Below are 17,810 nucleotides of genomic sequence, written 5' to 3'. Positions count from 1 at the left end.
AGTTCTATAGTTTTGTCTTTTACATTTAGGTCTATAATGAGTTAATATTTGTGAAGGGTGTAAGGCCTATGTTTAGATTTTTCTTTTCTTTTCTTTTTCTTTTTGAATGAGAATGTCCACTCACTTCAGCAACATTTGTCGAAAAGACTATCTTTGCTTGATTGTATTGTCTTTGTTTCTTTTTCAAAGACCGGTTGATTATATTTATAGGTCTATTTCTAGGATTTCTATCTTGTTCCATTGATCGATTTGTCTATTTTTTGAACAATTCCATAGTTCAATCCAAAGCACCTTTACCTATTCCTTCTCCAGTGCTCTTCCTTTCTTTATGTAGATCCAAGTTTCTGACATTTCAATTTTTTTCTCCTGGAAGAAATTCTTTTTAATTTAAAAAAATATTTTTTTTCATTATTGGTTGATTGACTGATTTTTAATTAAATCCAAGTTAGTTAACATATAGTGTAATACTGGTTTCAGGAGTAGAATTTAGTGATTCATCACTTAACATAGAACACCCAGTGCTCATCCCAACAAGTGCCTTCGTTAATGCCCATCACCCATTTATCCCATTACCCCCACTTACCTCCCCTCCAGCAACCCTCAGTTTGTTCTTTGTCTTTAAATGTCTCTTATGATTTACCTCCCTCTCTGTTTTTATCTTATTTTTCTTTCCCTTCCCCTATGTTCACCTGTTTAGTTTCTTAAATTCCACCTATGAGTGAAATCATATGATATTTGTCTTTTATGACTGACTTATTTTGCTTAGCATAATACATTCTGGTTCTATCCACGTTGTTGCAAATGGCAAGATTTCATTCTTTTTGATCACTGAGTAATATTCCATTGTATATATACACCACATCTTTAAAAATTTTTTTTAATGTTTATTTATTTTTGAGAGAGACAAAGACAGAGTGTGAGTGGGGGAGGGCAGAAAGAGGGAGACACAGAATCTGAAGCAGGCTTCAGGCTCTGAGCTGCCAGCACAGAGCCTGATATGGGGCTCGAACTCATGAATCATGAGATCATGACCTGAGCCAAAGTCAGACATTCAACAACTGAGCCACCCAGGTGCCCGTATACCACATCTCTATCCATTCATTAGTCGATGGACATTTGGGCTCTTATCATAATTTTGCTATTATTGATAGCATGCTACAGACATTGGGGTGCATGTGCCCCATCAAATCAGCATTTTGTATCCTTTGGACAAATTCCTAGTGGTGCAATTGCTGTGTTATTAGTAGCTCTATTTTTAATTTTTTGAGGAATGTCCATACTGTTCTTCAGAGTGGCTGTGCCAGTTTGCATTTCTACCAACAGTGTGAAAGGGTTTCCCTTTCTCCACATCATCACCAATATCTGTTGCTTTCTAAGTTGTTAACTTTGGCCATTCTGACAGGTGTAAGGTGATATCTCATTGTGATTTTGATTTGTTATTTCCTTGATGATGAATGATGTTGAGCATCTTTTCATGTGTCTGTTAGCAGTCTGGATATCTTCTTTGAAAAAGTGTCTGTTCATGTCTTTTGCCCATTTCTTCACTGGATTATTTGTTTTTTGGGTGTTGAGTTTGGGAAGTTCTTTATAGATTTTGTATAATAACCCTTTATCCAATATGTCATTTGCAAATATCTTCTCCCATTCCGTTGGTTGCCTTTAGTTTTATTAAATGTTTCCTTTACAGTGAAGAAGGTTTTTATCTTGATGAGATTCCAATAGTTCACTTTTGCTTTTGTTTTCTTTGCCTCTGGAGACATGTCTAATAAGTTACTGTGATCTAGGTCAAAGAGGTTGTTGCCTGTTTTCTCCTCTAGGGTTTTGATAGTTTCTTGTCTTACATTAAGGTTTTTCATCCATTTTGAGTTTGTTTTTGTGTATGGTGTAAGAAAGTGGCCAAGGTTCATTCTTCTGCATGTTGCTGTCCAGTTTTCCCAATACCATTTGCTGAAGAGACTGGTTTTTTTCCATTGGGTGTTCTTCCCTGCTTTGTTGAAGATTAGCTGGCCATACAGTTGTGGTCCATTTCTGGGCTCTTTATTGTGTTCCATTGATCTATGTGTCTGTTTTTGTGCCAGTACCATATTGTCTTGATGATTATAGCTTTTTAATACAGCTTGAAGTCCGGAATTGTAATGCCTCTAGTTTTGGTTTTAGTTTTCAACATTACTTTTGTTATTTAGGGTATTTTCTGGTTCCATACAAATTTTAGAATTGTTTGTTCTAGCTCTGTTGAGAATGCTGGTGTTATTTTGATAGAGATTGCATTAAATGTGTAAATTGCTTTGGGTAGTATTGACATTTTTCGATACTTGTTCTTACAATCCATGAGCATGAAGTGTTTTTCCCATTTCTTTGTGTCTTCTTCCATTTATTTCACAAGATTTCTATAGTTTTCAGTGTATAGCTCTTTTACCTTTTTGGTTAGGTTTATTCCTAGGTATTTTATGACTTTTGGTAAATGGGATCAATTCCTTGATTTTTCTTTCTGCTGCTTCATTATTGATGTATAGAAATGCAACTGATTTCTGTATGTTGATTTCATATCCTGTGACTTTGCTGAATTCATGTGTCAGTTCTAGCAGTTTTTTGGTGGAGTCTTTTGGGTTTTCCCCATAGAATATCATGTCATCTGCGAAGAGTGAAAGTTTGACTTCTTCCTTGCTGATTTGGATCCCTTTTAGTTCTTTAAGTTGTCTGATTGCTGAGGCTAGGACTTCCAGTACTCTGTTGAAAAACCGTGGTGACAGTGGACATCCCTATTGTGTTGCTGACCTTATCTTTTTAACATTTTTTTGCAAGGCAGATCTACTGGCAACAAATTCTTGCAATTTAAATGTCACAGGGTACAGAATTCTAGGTTGGTGTTTTTTTTTTCTTCTCTTAACACTGAATATTTCAATTTTTTTTTCTTGTATGATTTCTGAGAAGAAATCAGGTGCAACTCTCACCTTTGGTCCTCTGTGAGGGAGGTGCTTTTTTTCTCTGACTTCCTTCAAATTTTTTTCTTGATCATTGATTTTCTGTAGTTTGAATGTGATATGCCTAGGTATACTTTTTGTTTGTTTGTTTTGTTTTGTTTTCATTTTATCCTTCTTAGTATCTCCCAACTTCCTGGAAATGTGGTTTAGTGTCAGATTCATTTGGAGAAATTCTCAATCATTACTGTCTTAAGTATTGTTTCTGTTCTTAGCTTCTTTTCTTCTGGTATCCCCATTTTGCACTTGTCCCACAAGTTCTTGGATAGTTGTCCCACAGTTCTTGGATATTCAGTAGTCTTTTTTCAGCTTCTTTTCTCTTTGCTTTTCAGTTTTTGAAGTTTGTACTATCATAGCCTCAAGCTCAGAGACTCTTTCCTTAGTCCTATCCAGTCTACTAATAGGCCCACTAAAGGCATTCTTCATTTATGTTACAATGTTTTTTAACTCTAGCATTTCTTTTAGGGCTTTTTTGTAGGATTTCCATCTCTCTGCTTATATTATCTGTTTGTTATTGTATGTTGTCTACTTTTCCCATTAAAGCCCTTAGCATATTTTAGTCATAGTTAAAAAAAATTAAGGGTATGAAAATCTCAACATTCCTGCCATATCTGACTCTGGCTCTGATACTTATTCAGTCTCTTAAACTGTGCTTCTTGCTTTTTAATATCACTTGTAATTTTTTGTCCTTGTTGTTGAAAATGGATGTGATGTTCTGAGTAAAAAGAAATATGACAAATAGGCCTTTAATAATGTAGTCATAAGTTATGGGGGGAAGGAAAACATTCTATAGTCTTGTGATTAGGCCTCAGTCTTTTGGTGAGCAGGCCTCTGGAATGTGAACTTCACCAGTGTTCTTCAGTTGTTTTTCTCCTCTTAGGTGGGACAGGATGGCCAAAGGAAGCCGGAGTTGGGTATTTCCCTTCTCCCAGGTTGGTTAGGTTCTGATTAAACTCTAGCAGATTACACTTTAGTAAAATAGTTTTGTCTGAGGGCAGGTTATTAAAAAAGAACAGAATGCTCTGGCATACTGCAAGATGGTTACCTTTCCCCTCTTCATAATGGAAGCACAGAGGGGATTTTTCTCTGATATTTACTGTGAGGACCTTGTAGAACTCTTAGAGATGAAACTCATAAAAGTGTGAAGGCTGCCTTGTGACTGGGTCCCTTGGAGTTTTTAACTCTCAGACTTATCCACACTGAGCCTCCAGTAACTTGTCATTTACAGTCTAAATGTTTGTGCCCCAGCACTAGTTTCTCTGGACATTTCTGCTCATGGGTGTCTGCTCTAGTAAGTTGTGATTCCCAGTATATCGCTCAATTTTGGAGGCAACAGTTCTGCGACCTCACTTCTCCGATGGATATAAGAAGAATTGTTTAATTTCCAGTTGGTTCAAGTTTTTACTTGTTGTTATGATGGAGTGGTGACTTCTAAGCTTCTTACATGTTGGACTGGAATCTGGGAATGTGCTTTATGTTTTTATCACCCAACTGTGAATCCCTACACATAATTATTAATTAATTAGTTAATTTTTAAGTAGGATTCATACCCAATGTGGAGCCCAATGCAGGGCTTGAACTCATGACACTGAGATCAAGACCTGAGCTGAGATCAAGAGTCAGACACTTAACTGACTGAGCCACCAGGTGCCCCTCCCTATACACTATTGACCAAGCTTGCTTCTCCCAATGTCCTAATTTGATATGTCTTAAGTCTGTAAAAATTTTCTGTTAAAGAATCCTGGTCATTTGACCTGTAGAGTTTTCATAACCTGGATCTTGTTGATTTTATAATATTTGTCCAATTTAACACAGTCATTTGTCTTTTATATTTCTTCAAATAAAAGCTGGATCAAGAGGCTTACTCAGACTCACATCCAAGAACTTTGGCAAATGCAGAAGTGGTTTGAATTCTTCAGCATGAAGTACATGAAGTCTGGTCTTTTCTCTATTTTTTTTTTAACATTTACTTATTTTTGAGAGACAGAGCATGAGTGAGGGAGGGGTAGAGAGAGAAGACAGAATCTGAAGCAGGTTACAGGCTCTGAGCTGCCAGCACAGAGCCTGACTTGGGGCTTGAACTCCTGAACCGGAAGATCATCACCTGAGCCAAAGTTGGACACTTAACCGACTGAGCCACCCAGGTACTCCACAGCTTTTCCTTTATTTCTAAATCAGTTTTATTGTTATGTAATTTATATGCAATAAAATTCACCAATTTTAAATGTGATATTTGATGCGTTTGATAGATAATGTGTATCCAAGAAACTATAACAATGATGATACTGAGCACTTCCATCACCTCAAAAAGTTCTCTATACCTCCTGTACCCATCCACCATCTCCTGAAAACCACTGATCTTTTTATCCTATCATTTTGCCTTTTCTATAACTTTAAATAAATGAACTCATACACTATGTAGTCTTTTGTATTTGTCTTATCTCACATTACATAATGCTTTTTACTTTTAAAAGAAGGATATCCACCACACAATTTAATTTTATTTACTTCTTAGAGAGAGAGGCAGAGAGTGAGCAAGCAGGGAAGAGACAGAGAGAGAGAGAGAGGGAGGGAGAATCCCAAGTGAGCAATATAAATTACTGACAGTGCAGAGCCCGATATGGGGCTCGAACTCACAAACCATGAAATCATGACCTGAGACGAGGTCAGACACTCAATGACTGAGCCACCCTGGCCATGTGTTTTAAGAAGGAAAAAATATGGATTCTGAGAAAATGATGGCAATAGCACAGCTTTTGGATATTTCTGAATTCTTATGTGAAAACAACCCAAGTAAGTAACTAGAAAGCAAAAACAAAATATTTACAACAAAATCAATAATAAGTAAATCCCAAAATACAGATACAGACAAACCACCACCAACTACAAGATCTAAATGTTATTGACATTTGTATGAGAGAAAGCAGAGAGGAGCCAGATTACACCTTAATGATCTAAGAACAGTATAACACAGAATAGTCAAACTAAACTCTGTGAGGCCAGTTTAAGAACAGTAGCTACATCCAGAAAGGGTTTTGCAATCTTAGTATATAAGCGTGAAGAGCCATGGTTGGGGCTAGAGAGTTTAGAGCAGGCTGGCCCCTGGCTGTGAACTCTTGAAATTGAATTAGCAGGGCTCCTTTATAGGACAGTGCCACAAACAGGAAAAATGGAGGGCACAAAATGAAAACTGATACCACTGGGAAAAGAGGGACAAAGAAAAGAGAAGAGGCCAAAGAAAAAATGAACAAAGTGAATGAAGCCAGGAAATCTTAGAAAGCATTATGTCATATTTTTAACACTATACGAAAGCAGAAAAGGAAATTTTGTGAAAACAGAAAGCCAAATAAGCCAGGCTCCTCATAAAAGTTCAGAAGAACTGAAATTATTAATATTATGGTGAGCAATATAAATTACTGAAATCAAATCCCATTCAAAAATACTTCATTAAAAAAAAATAAGAGGGGTTCCTACGTGGCTCAGTGGGTTAGGGGTCCAACTCTTGATTTAAGCTAAGGTCATGATCTCAAGGTTCATGGGATCGAGCCCCATGACAGACTATGCACAGACAATGGAGAGCCTGCTTGGGATTCTCTCTCTCCCTCTCTCTCTGCCCCTCCCTTGCTCTCTCTCTGTCTCAAAATAAGTAAATAAACTTAAAAAAAAGAATAATAACCAGAATGACATCTCCATAGCCAATAAAGACTTGCTAGAAAGACACATTCAAAAGACAGTAAAAAATATTAAAGTACTATTTCAAAACAAACTAAACAACATTAAGAAAATGTACAAAATATGAAAAACAAGTATAATTCAATATTAGAATCCAAAACTGAGATGACAAATTTCACAAATTAGAAAAAAGATATAAAATCATTTTAGAACTAAAAACTAACCTGGAAGGAAATAGGAATTAATTAACACAAGAAAAATGATCTTTAAATATAAATGATGAGAAAGAGGAAATACTTTTTTAAATCTAAAGGAAATAAGAAAGATTTCAGATAGTAACACATTTAAAGATAGGCAAAAAAAAAAAAAATCCAATATATGGATAAGAGGAGTCCTAACAAGGAAAAGCAACATAACTAAAAGTTTATAAAACTTACCTAAAATAATAATAAAAAAAATTTTGTAACTATATATTGAAATAATGTGTACTCAAGAATATAGACTCAGAGCAACAAACCAAGACATTCTAGTGAAATTGTTATGCTTATAATAGACAACTTATAACCTTTGGTGTTCAAGAGAAGAAAGCACATGACTTTATAAAAAGTATAAAAGTATATTATTATCAGAATTTTGTCATTCTATCTTTATGCCAGAAGAAAATAAAGTAATATATTTAATGTAGTCAGGGAAGTAATATGTGAACCATGTAATTTCTATCCAGTGAAAGGGATCTTTAAAATTAAAAAGCACTAGCTATTATCAATAACCAATAATTCAGAGACTATTGTTGCCATGAGAACTCTTAAGAAATCTGCTAGAAAGATGACTTAAAGCAACCATAATGACCAAAGGGACATTTACATAAAGACTAATGTAAGAAACAAATATATGAATACATATAGAACTAATTCTAAATAAACATCTCACATGTAGATGTATTATAACTATAAAGAGATAAAGAGTAAGACAGCATATAAAAATTTTTAAAATATTTCCAGTAACCATAATTAGTGGTAGTAGTATTAGTATTTTTATAAAATTCATACGTTTAGAGTAAAACAAATAATAATGGGATGTTTTAATTATAGTATTTCCTATGACTCTACAGGGTTTTCAGAATGTAAGAAAAAATATATAGCAGTATAATACAGACAAGATTAAGTAAAAACCATGTTGTATTGAATCTTAATCAAAAATATCATTAAAAACATATGAGGTATTTTTTAACTGTGTGTGTGTCCTAAATGTCTACTGAAAAGGTCTAGAAACAATCCAGCAACAAAGAGTATCAATGGGGACCCAGATTGTAGCCTTGAAATGCTATTTCCAGTAAAAGCTTGGAGGGGTGGTGCTTCCTGAAACTTAACTGATTCTGGTCAAAAAGGAGATGAACAAAACGAGCATGTAGTATATACATATACCAGAGAGCATAGAACTATTAAAACCAGGATTATTATATATTTATAAGAGCCAGCTTAAAGAAGAGTCCACTATCCAAAGATAGAAATTTTGAATTTCAGTAAGAGTTAGAATTGCAGTGTATTAAAACTCAGTGCATATGTTTAAAAACATGATTTCATAATGACATTTTCCTTTTCTTGTCTTCATTAGCTAGGATTTACAGTATAATGTCGAAAAGGTGTGGTGAGAGGGGTCATCCTTGCCTTTTACCTGATTTTAGTGAGAGAGCTTGAAGTTGCTCACAATTAGTTCTAGGTTTTTTTTTGTTTGTTTGTTTTGGTTTTTTTTTTTTGCAGATACTCCTCATCAAGTTGAGGGACTTCTCTATTCCTAGTTTGCTGAGAGTTCTTATCATGAATGAGTGTTCAATTCTGTCAAACGCTTTTTCTGCATCTATTGATATGACCTTGTGATTTTTCTTCTTTATTGGTATGATGGATTTCATTAATTAATTTTCAAATATTGATTCAGGCTTGCATCCCTGGGATAAATTCTACTTGGTCATAGTATATCATTCTCTTTATATCTTATTGGATTCAATTTGCTACTATTTTGTTGAGGATTTTTGCATGTATGTTCATGGGAGACATTAGTCTATAGGTTTTTTTTCTTCTATTGTCCTTGGTTTTAGAATTTGGGTAATGCTGTACTCAGAAAATGTTAGAAAGTGTTCCTCTGTTTCACTATTTTGGAAGAGATTAGAGAGAATTGGTATAATTTCTTTCCTAAATGTATGGTAGAATTCACCAGTGAACCCATTTCAACCTGTGCTTTTTGTTTTGGAAAGTTATTAGTATATTCTGAGGATGACTAGAATTCAATTCATTTTGAAAACAGTAAATAAAAAGACAGAACCAAGCATTTATCCTGTCATTCCAATGGGTAATTAAATAGTATATGTGGGAGTTGACTCTTTGGTAAATAATATATATTAAATAAAATTATAAATGAAAATGAAATAGTATCATTATTAAGAATATCATCATTATGAGAACAAATACTTTAGGTAATGGCAAACTAATTTCCCAACAGATCAAAAAACAACTATGGGGAATCTGGCTGGCTCAGTGGGTTGAACATCCAACTTTTGATTTCTGCTCAGGCCATGATCCCAGGGTCGTGGGATCAAGTTCCACATCAAACTCTACACTGTGTGTGGAGCCTCCTAAGGATTCTCTCTCTTCCTCTGCTCTTCTCCCCCACTCATGAGCTATTCTCTCTCTCTGTCTCTCGAATAAAAAATAACTATAATACAAGTACATAATTCAAAAATGAAAAAAGCAGGTTGCTTGAAAGCACTGCTGAGTGAACAAAAACTGACAGATTCTGGTAGGGAGACAATGCTCAAAGGAGAAGAGCTGTAAGTACTGGATTTCCCCTTGCATGAATTTATCTGGGAGCCAGACATGTTCAGCACAATTTCTTAAAAAATATTTTAATGCTTGTTCATTTTTGAGAGACAGAGAGAGACAGAGTGTGAGTGGCGGAGGGGTAGAGAGAGAGGGAGACACAGAATCCAAAGCAGTTTCCAGGTTCCAAGCTGTCAGCACAGACCCTGATGTGGGATTCAAACCCAAGGACTCTAAGATCATGACCTGAGCCAAAGTCGGACACCCAACTGATTGAGCCACCCAGGCGCTCTACATTTAGCACAGTTTTATTTGTAATAGCCCAAAACAAGAAAAACCCTAAAATGTCCATCAACTGGTAAACAGATTAACAAATCTGTTAATTTACCAGATTTACAAATCTGGTAAATCCACACAATAGAATACTACTGTGTAATAATAAAGGAACAAACTACTGATCCACACAGAAGCAGAGGTAAATCTCAAAAGCATTATACAGGGGCACCTGGGTGGCTCAGTCCATTAAGCGTCCAACTTTTGATTTTTTTTGGTAGACTCTACATTCTCCCATTTGACCATTTCTGTGCCAACATATTCTATTAAGATTATGGTAACTTTATAGTAATGCATTGTGTTTAGTAGGACAAGCATCCCTTTACCATTTTATTTTTAATTTTTAGTTACTATCAGTTTTTCACAATTGCTTTTGTATATGAAATTAAAAATATAATTTTTATATTACAAAAATTCCTTATTGTAATTTATTTGGAAATGCATTAAATTTATATATTAGTTTGAGGGATAACTGACATTTGTATGATATTGTCTCTGTATCTAGGAATATGCTACGTATCCAAAGTTATTCAGGTCCCAATTTTGTGAATGTGTGTATGTATAAAGAAACATAGATTGTATGATTTTTCTTTTATGTCCTTGGAATATTTTAAATAGTTGTCTGTGCACTTGGTCACAAAAACTATTTTCCCTTTAAAATGTAGACACTTTCAAAGCACGTTCTCTGAATATAATCAAATAAAGAAAGAAAGTAATAATAAATAGTTTTCCAGTATAGTTTCCATACACTTCTTTGAAAGTATAAACTGGTTTAACAACTTTGAAAACTATTTAAAAGATTAAAGCTCAACACTGAATATACACATACCCAACAATTTGACAACTAAGTCTAAGCCCTATGGACAATGTGTACCAAAACACGAATGTACGTAGTATTACTATTTATAATAGTTCCAAACTAGAAATAGCTCAAATATCCTTCAATAGTAGACTTCATAAATAAATTTTGGTATCTCCAAACAATAAAATACTATATAGTAATGAGAAGAACAAAGAATTGTTGCAAAGAAAATCACTGATGACTTTCATAACGATAATATTAAAAAGAGGAACCAGCTAAGAAAGAGTATAGACAGTATAATATCATTTATATAAAGTTCAAAAATAGGCAAAACTAATTTATGGAAGTTGGGATAGTGGTGCCCTTAGGGGAAATAATGAATGGGAAGGAATAAAATGGCCAATGCAGTATTGATGATGCTCTCTGTTGATCACTTTGTGAAAAGTTATTAAGCTTTATGCTTATGATTTATGAACTCTTTTATGCCTGTGTTACACTCTGGCAACAAATACACTTAAGAATGTGTTCAGGATATATTCTTGTTAATTTTACTTATTTTCTACACAAGCAAGCAAAAAGCCACTCCCAATCACATAACCAAATAAACACATACATCAATTTCAGTACACAAATAAATATTTTTCTTCAGATGGAACAGATGGTTTTTGTTGTTCATCAATTATTTTTTTTACCTAATTTTTTTTTTTACCAAAAGAGGTTTTGACAAATGACTCTGGAAGAATTATAATGTTGAGGAAAGATGACTATTAATGCAGAGGAAGAAAGTATTGCTACTGCCTGCTTCTTTTACAGCTATCAGGCTGACCCAATGCCATGTAAGCAGTATCCATAAAAGCAGAATTTCGAAAGACCTTGCGTTGTTTAAGGTTTCAGACCTGGAGTTCTTCTCTTATCCATTTCAAATCTTGCTTCCCAATTTCCTGCAAATTTGAGTGGCTTCTGACACCATGATTCTTCTCACATTCAGGAATCTACACATCTCTTGTATCCCTTCTCTTTTCTGACCATGACTATCCCCTCCTAACCATGCTGCAATGGTCATCCTGTGTAAATCTGCCTCTCAACATCCTATTCTTGGCTTGGCCTCTCTCACCCTCTTCCAGTGTCCTTAGATTATTCTTGGCCCTGAAAAAGGGTTCTAGACCAAGGGTTCAGGGTTTTTGAAACTTCATTTAAAACTCCAGACTTACATAGAAAAAGTTACAAAAAAGTAGTAGAAATAATTCCTCTATAGCCTTCTTTCAGATTCTCCAAATTAACATTTTGCCACTTTTGCTTTATCATTTGCTCTCATTTCCACTCTTTCTATATTGTCATTATTCAAGGTATGTTTGTTCTGTACAGTCACAACAAACACTGAATTACCAAATACTGAGCTCCTGGGGGAAATGTAGGATTAGATTCCCATGAGCCTCTGCCCACAACGCTTCCCTCAACTGATCAATACAAAATCTTGCTTAATGTGTGTTTCTGTTTAAGACACTTAAAAAATTTTTTTTAAATGTTTATTTATTTTTGAAGGAGAGAGAGACAGAGAGTGAGCAGGGAGGGGCAGAGAGAGAGGGAGACACAGAATCCAAAATGGACTCCAGGCTCTGAGCTGCCAGCAAAGAGCCCGAAGGGGGGCTTGAACTCATGAACCGCGAGATCATGACCTGAGCTGAAGTCGGAGGCTTAACTGACTGATCCACCCAGGTGCCCCTAAGACACTTTTAAAAACTTATGCTGTTGATTCATTAACATTGGACTAACAGACGACATCACTATAATCCATGCCTGAAGGGAGCTTATCTAAGAACATCTTTTCTCCATGAGGCACATTACAGCCTTCTTACAGTTAGGAACACTAGACAGCACCACCTCAGCAGTCTGTTTGGGGCCATTTTAAACAGTAAAATCACCAACAGAAACCAAAAATGCAAAAAGCACATGGCACTAAATCAACTGTGAAAAGGACACTTATTTACAGTATGAGAGTTGAAGATGGCAGAACATCGCTTGTTTGACACCAACTGGGAAGTGTGCACAGAGTGACTCAGATATTTCAACGCACTGCGTATGTCCATGAATGATTGCAAAAGTGCCACAAGTATTATTTTGTGGATGCAAATAAACTTTGGTAATTAAATAAATTTGCAAATATGGAACCCATGAATAATTGGAATTGACTATATGTAGGCATACATGTATGTGTGTGTGTATACACACACACACACACACACACACGCATTACTGAGACATTTGAAAGTCAGTTGCACATGTAATACTTTTTTAGTCCTAAATATCTTAGTGTGTATTTTCTAAAAACAAGAACATTATCTTATATAACTTTATTACAATGGTCACAACCTTGATAAAGTACTATTTATAAATTTGATAAAGTACTATTACAGCTACAGATTTAATTTATATTTCATCAACTATTTCACTAATGCCCTTTGTATTTCAGGATGCAATCCAGAATCATATGTTGCATTTAATTGTCATGACTCTTTAATATCCTTTAATTTAGTCTTTACTTGCTTTTCATTGATGCTGTCTTTTTAGTGGTGTTAGAACATGGAAGCAACAGAGAAAATTGTAAACGATATAAATGAAGGCAGGAGATGAGAGAATATTTTTTATTAAGCATTGTTGGATTCTGATGATGGTAATACAGAGGAAATACAGCAATGGGAAGCAAGAATTTTGTGCCACCTACCACACTATTTTCACTTTATTCTTTCTGAACTAATTACCTGTGATTCCATATTTATGCAAATAAGGACACTAAGGTTTTAGATGGTAAGCCTTTGTAGAAGGTCACTTAGCACTGGAGAGATTAGAATTCAAACCAGGTTAATAAGGCACTAATAAGCAGTGCTCTTTAAAACATACACCCAATGGCATCCAATGAAACATCAAGTAATCTCATGTACAACATAATTGCTATACTGCTCTTATCCGCTATCTAAAAAAAATTTTAAAAAATTAAAAAGACACCCCACAAAAACAATATAAGAGAAACAGAACAGGCTTTAACAAAACAATTGTAAATCCAGACAGAACCATTAAAAACTTTCCATCAGGAGGTGGCCTAGAGGCAATCTCATTATCATTTTTCCCATCAGCATCTCCCATGAGTATGCATTTAATTTTATTGTTAAACTTGACTTTTAAGATTTGTATAAAGCAGTATTTACAAAGTTGTTAGCAGAGCCTCCCTTAAGGTAGGAGATATATGGATTTGATTAGTCTGTGTTCTCAGGCATGTTGGAAAGGGATATATCCTGGGAGTTAAGTTTGAATTTAGGGACTGTAATTCCAATCCAGGAAAAGTCTGTTTAACTAGAATGCTTGTTCTTGTCCCAGTGGTCTAGTGAATACACTACATGGTCAAATTGCTCTGTATAAGCTGAAATCAACAGTACAGGAGAGCACCATGGTGTAGATGGGATGTATGGTGGCATTTGAACATATACATAAGAGCCAAGCATGAATTGTTTCCCTGATTCTTCTGTTTTTGTTTCTAATCATAGAATCAGAAATAGAACTGGAGGGCTTTAAGAAATCATCTTGAATAACCCTCTAAATGCAGGATTTTTTCTATTAAAATAGATTTTTATAAAAAAAACCTAACATTCAATGAGCCCTTAGGATGTGCTAGATATTGTGTGCTTCATTACTTAATTTTCACAATTCTCTGAGGTAGATATTACTACCCACAGTTGGCAGATGGTGAAACAGAGGCTCAATAACTTGTCCTAGGTCACATAGTTAACAAGTGATAGAGCTTCAACAACAAGGAGTCAGAGCTTCAAAAAGTGTGTGTTCATTTCATCACATCACTGATTTCCTAAGTTTAATATGTCCATCCTCTCTGAGGGACTTGTTGTTATACTAACAGTTATTAATAACTACCAATAGTCTCAAAAAACTGTGAATTAGGTGAAATCTGTCCTTGTTATTTTCCTAGTCATTGTCTTAAACAATCAGTTTACTAGTCTGGCTTATATGTCTTGGCCTGTATCTTTGAAGATTTATTCCATTACCTATCACTCTGAGTTTCTTAGATCCAAAGGTATCACCTAGATAGTCAGATAAATTATACTCATAACTGTGAAAATGGGAAATAACTAGATAAGTAAACTTTTGGAGAAAATATGCACTTTTTTCTGTAAGATAGACTTAGTATTGGTGTCTAATTCATTGAGATGCGGTTTTTCTATGGAAAGTTGTATGGGATTAAGTCTGCTCATGAAGTAGAGAGAAGCACATCTATAAAAATGGATTATTAATGCTCATCTCTTCTATGTTATCTGTTTCATAACTCCTGACAGGTTAACAAAATAGGTATAGGAAATTAAAATGGGTACAGCAAGGAATTAAAGGAAGCTTGAGTTCTGAGTTCAAACAAATAGGTTATTATTATGATATTAGGCATGGGGGAGTTTAAGAATGCATTGCTAAAAGGTTTTCATTGTCTTTCAGCACTGTTATTTTTAAAGAATATAAAATGTAGTAACAGAAATACCATAGTCAGAATAAGATAGCTATGATAGCTAAAACTGTATGTTGAAATCAACTAGCAATCCCTAACCCACAGCATTTTACTCATTTCATTGTGTAAAAGAGCTTCAAATGGCCAGGGAGTCTTATAATGTCTTTACTTTATGAAATGGAAACATGAAAAAGTTCTTGTTTCGGTCATAATGTCTGAAGATTATTGTATGTCAAAGGAAAATTCACATCTGAACACCATGTGTTTAACATCTGCAGAAGGAGGAAAAAAATGAAAGATTCGACCAATTTATTATAAAGTTCTAGATACAATTAACCTACCCATTTGTAGAAGCATGGAAACTTAGGACACAAAAAGGGAAATCACTTAAAAAATTTTTTTAACATTTATTATTGAGAGACAGAGCATGAGCATGGGAGGGGCAGAGAGAGGAGGAGACACAATTTGAAGCAGGCTTCAGGCTGTGAGCTGTTAGTACATAGCCCAACGTGGGGCTCGAACCCACCAACTGTGAGACCATGACCTGAGCCGAAGTTGGACGGCCAACCGTCTGAGCCACCCAGGTGCCCGGGAAATCACTTTTACAAATACAGTTGACTCTTGGACAGCATGGGTTTGCCATGCATGGGTCCAATTATACATGTATAATTTCATACAAAATATTGGAAATATTTTGGAGGTTTGTGATCATTTGAAAAAACTCACAGATGAACCACATAGCTTAGACATGTCAAAAAAATAAAGAGAAAGGTATGGCATGAATGCATAAATACATGTAGATATTAGTCTGTTTAATCATTTACTTTCATAAAATGCATATGAATCTATTATAAAAAGTTAATCAAAGCTTATGCACTAAAAACACTTACACACCATATATGACACCATTCATAGTTGAGAAAAGTGTAAAGAAATGTGAAGATGCCATATGATAACTGCATAAATTCAACTGTAGTACGTACAGTGCTACTACAATAATTTACTAGACACCTGCCGATGCTATTGTCATAAGCCCAGGTGGTCCAAGTGTCTGCTTAGGATGCCATGTGATACTAATCATCCTCATCTAAGCAGTTTGTCTCAAATAAATTGCATATTGCAGTAAAAAGTGATCTCTCACAATTCTCACGTATTTTTCACCACGTTTAGTGTAATACTGTAAACACTGAATAACACCAGGGGACACATACGAAGTGCCACTAGTGATGCTAGAAGTTCTCCCAAGAGACAGAGAAAAGCAACGGTACAAGAAAATGTTGGATTGCTTGATATGTAGCCATAAATTGAAATCTGTAACTGTGGTTGCCCACCATTTCAAAATAAATGAATCCAGTGTAAGGACCATTGTAAAAAAAAAAAAAGAAAAGAAAAAAGAAAATTCATGAAGCCATCACTGCAGTTTTGCCAACAGACATGAAAACCTTGTACTTTTTGTGAAATATCTTTTTATCTCATACTGAAAATGCAGCTTTTATGTGGGTGCAGGGTTACTATAAGAAAGGAATACTTACGCACTCTAATACGATTTGAGAAAAAGCAAGGTCATTATATGTCAATTTGAAGCAAAACGAAGGTGAAGGATCTAAAGCTGAAGAATTTAATGCCAGCAAAGGATGGTTTGATACTTTTAGAAAGAGGTTTGGCTTTAAAAATGTTAAGCTAACCGAAGCAGCTTCTGCCAATGAAGAGGCAGCAGATGAGTCGTTGATGCCATTAAGAAAGTCATTTAGGGAAAAAAATATCTGACAGAACAGACTTTTCATGCAGACAAAACTGCCCTATTCTGGGGCAAAAATGTCACAAAGGATATTTACTAGTAATAAAAAGAAGTGAGCACCAGGATTGAGGCAGGGAAGAAAAGGCTAACTCTACTATTTTGTGCAAATGCAATTGGGTTTTGATCTGGACTGCCTTTGTCTACAAAGGTGCTAACCCCTGAGCCTTGAAGGGGAAAGATAAACATTAGATGCCAGTCTTTTCATTATACAACAAGAAGTCCTGGAGAATAAGAACCTTTTTTCTGGATTGGTTCCACTGATGCCTTTGTCCCTGAAGTCAAGAAGTGCCTTGCCAGTAAAAGACTGCCTTTTCAAGTTCTTTTGATATTGGACAATGCCCCTGGCCACCCAGAACTCCATGAGTTCAGTACCAAAGGTGTTAAAGTGGTCTACTGGCCCCAGACACATCTCTAATTCAGCCTTTAGATCAAGGAGTCATAGGGACTTTTAAGGCTTATTGCACATGGTACTCTGTGGAAAGGATTGTCAATGCTAAGGAAGAGATCCCCAATAGAGAGAACATCATGAAAGTCTGGAAGGACTACACCATTGAAGATGCGATCATTGCAGTTGCAAAAAGCTGCAAAAACCATCAAGCTCCAAACAATAAATTCCTGATGGAGAAAACTGTGACCAGATGTTGTGCATGACTTCACAGGATTTATGACAGAGCCAATCAAAGAAATCATGAAAGAGATTGTGAATATGGTAAAAGAAGTGGGATGTGAAGGGTTTCAAGATACAGATCTTGTAGAAATTCAAGAGCTAATAGACACCCTACCGGAGGAATTAACAGAAGATATCCTGATGGAGATGAGTGCTTCTGAACCACAGCCAGACTATGAGGAGGAACACATACAAGAAGCAGTGCCAGAAAACAAATTGCCATTAGACAAACTGACAGAAAGTTTC

The sequence above is a fragment of the Felis catus genome, chromosome B1 (genome assembly GCF_018350175.1).
Source record: "Felis catus isolate Fca126 chromosome B1, F.catus_Fca126_mat1.0, whole genome shotgun sequence".
Classification (NCBI taxonomy): Eukaryota; Metazoa; Chordata; class Mammalia; order Carnivora; family Felidae; genus Felis; species Felis catus.
Note: the sequence above shows the minus strand (reverse complement) of the source record.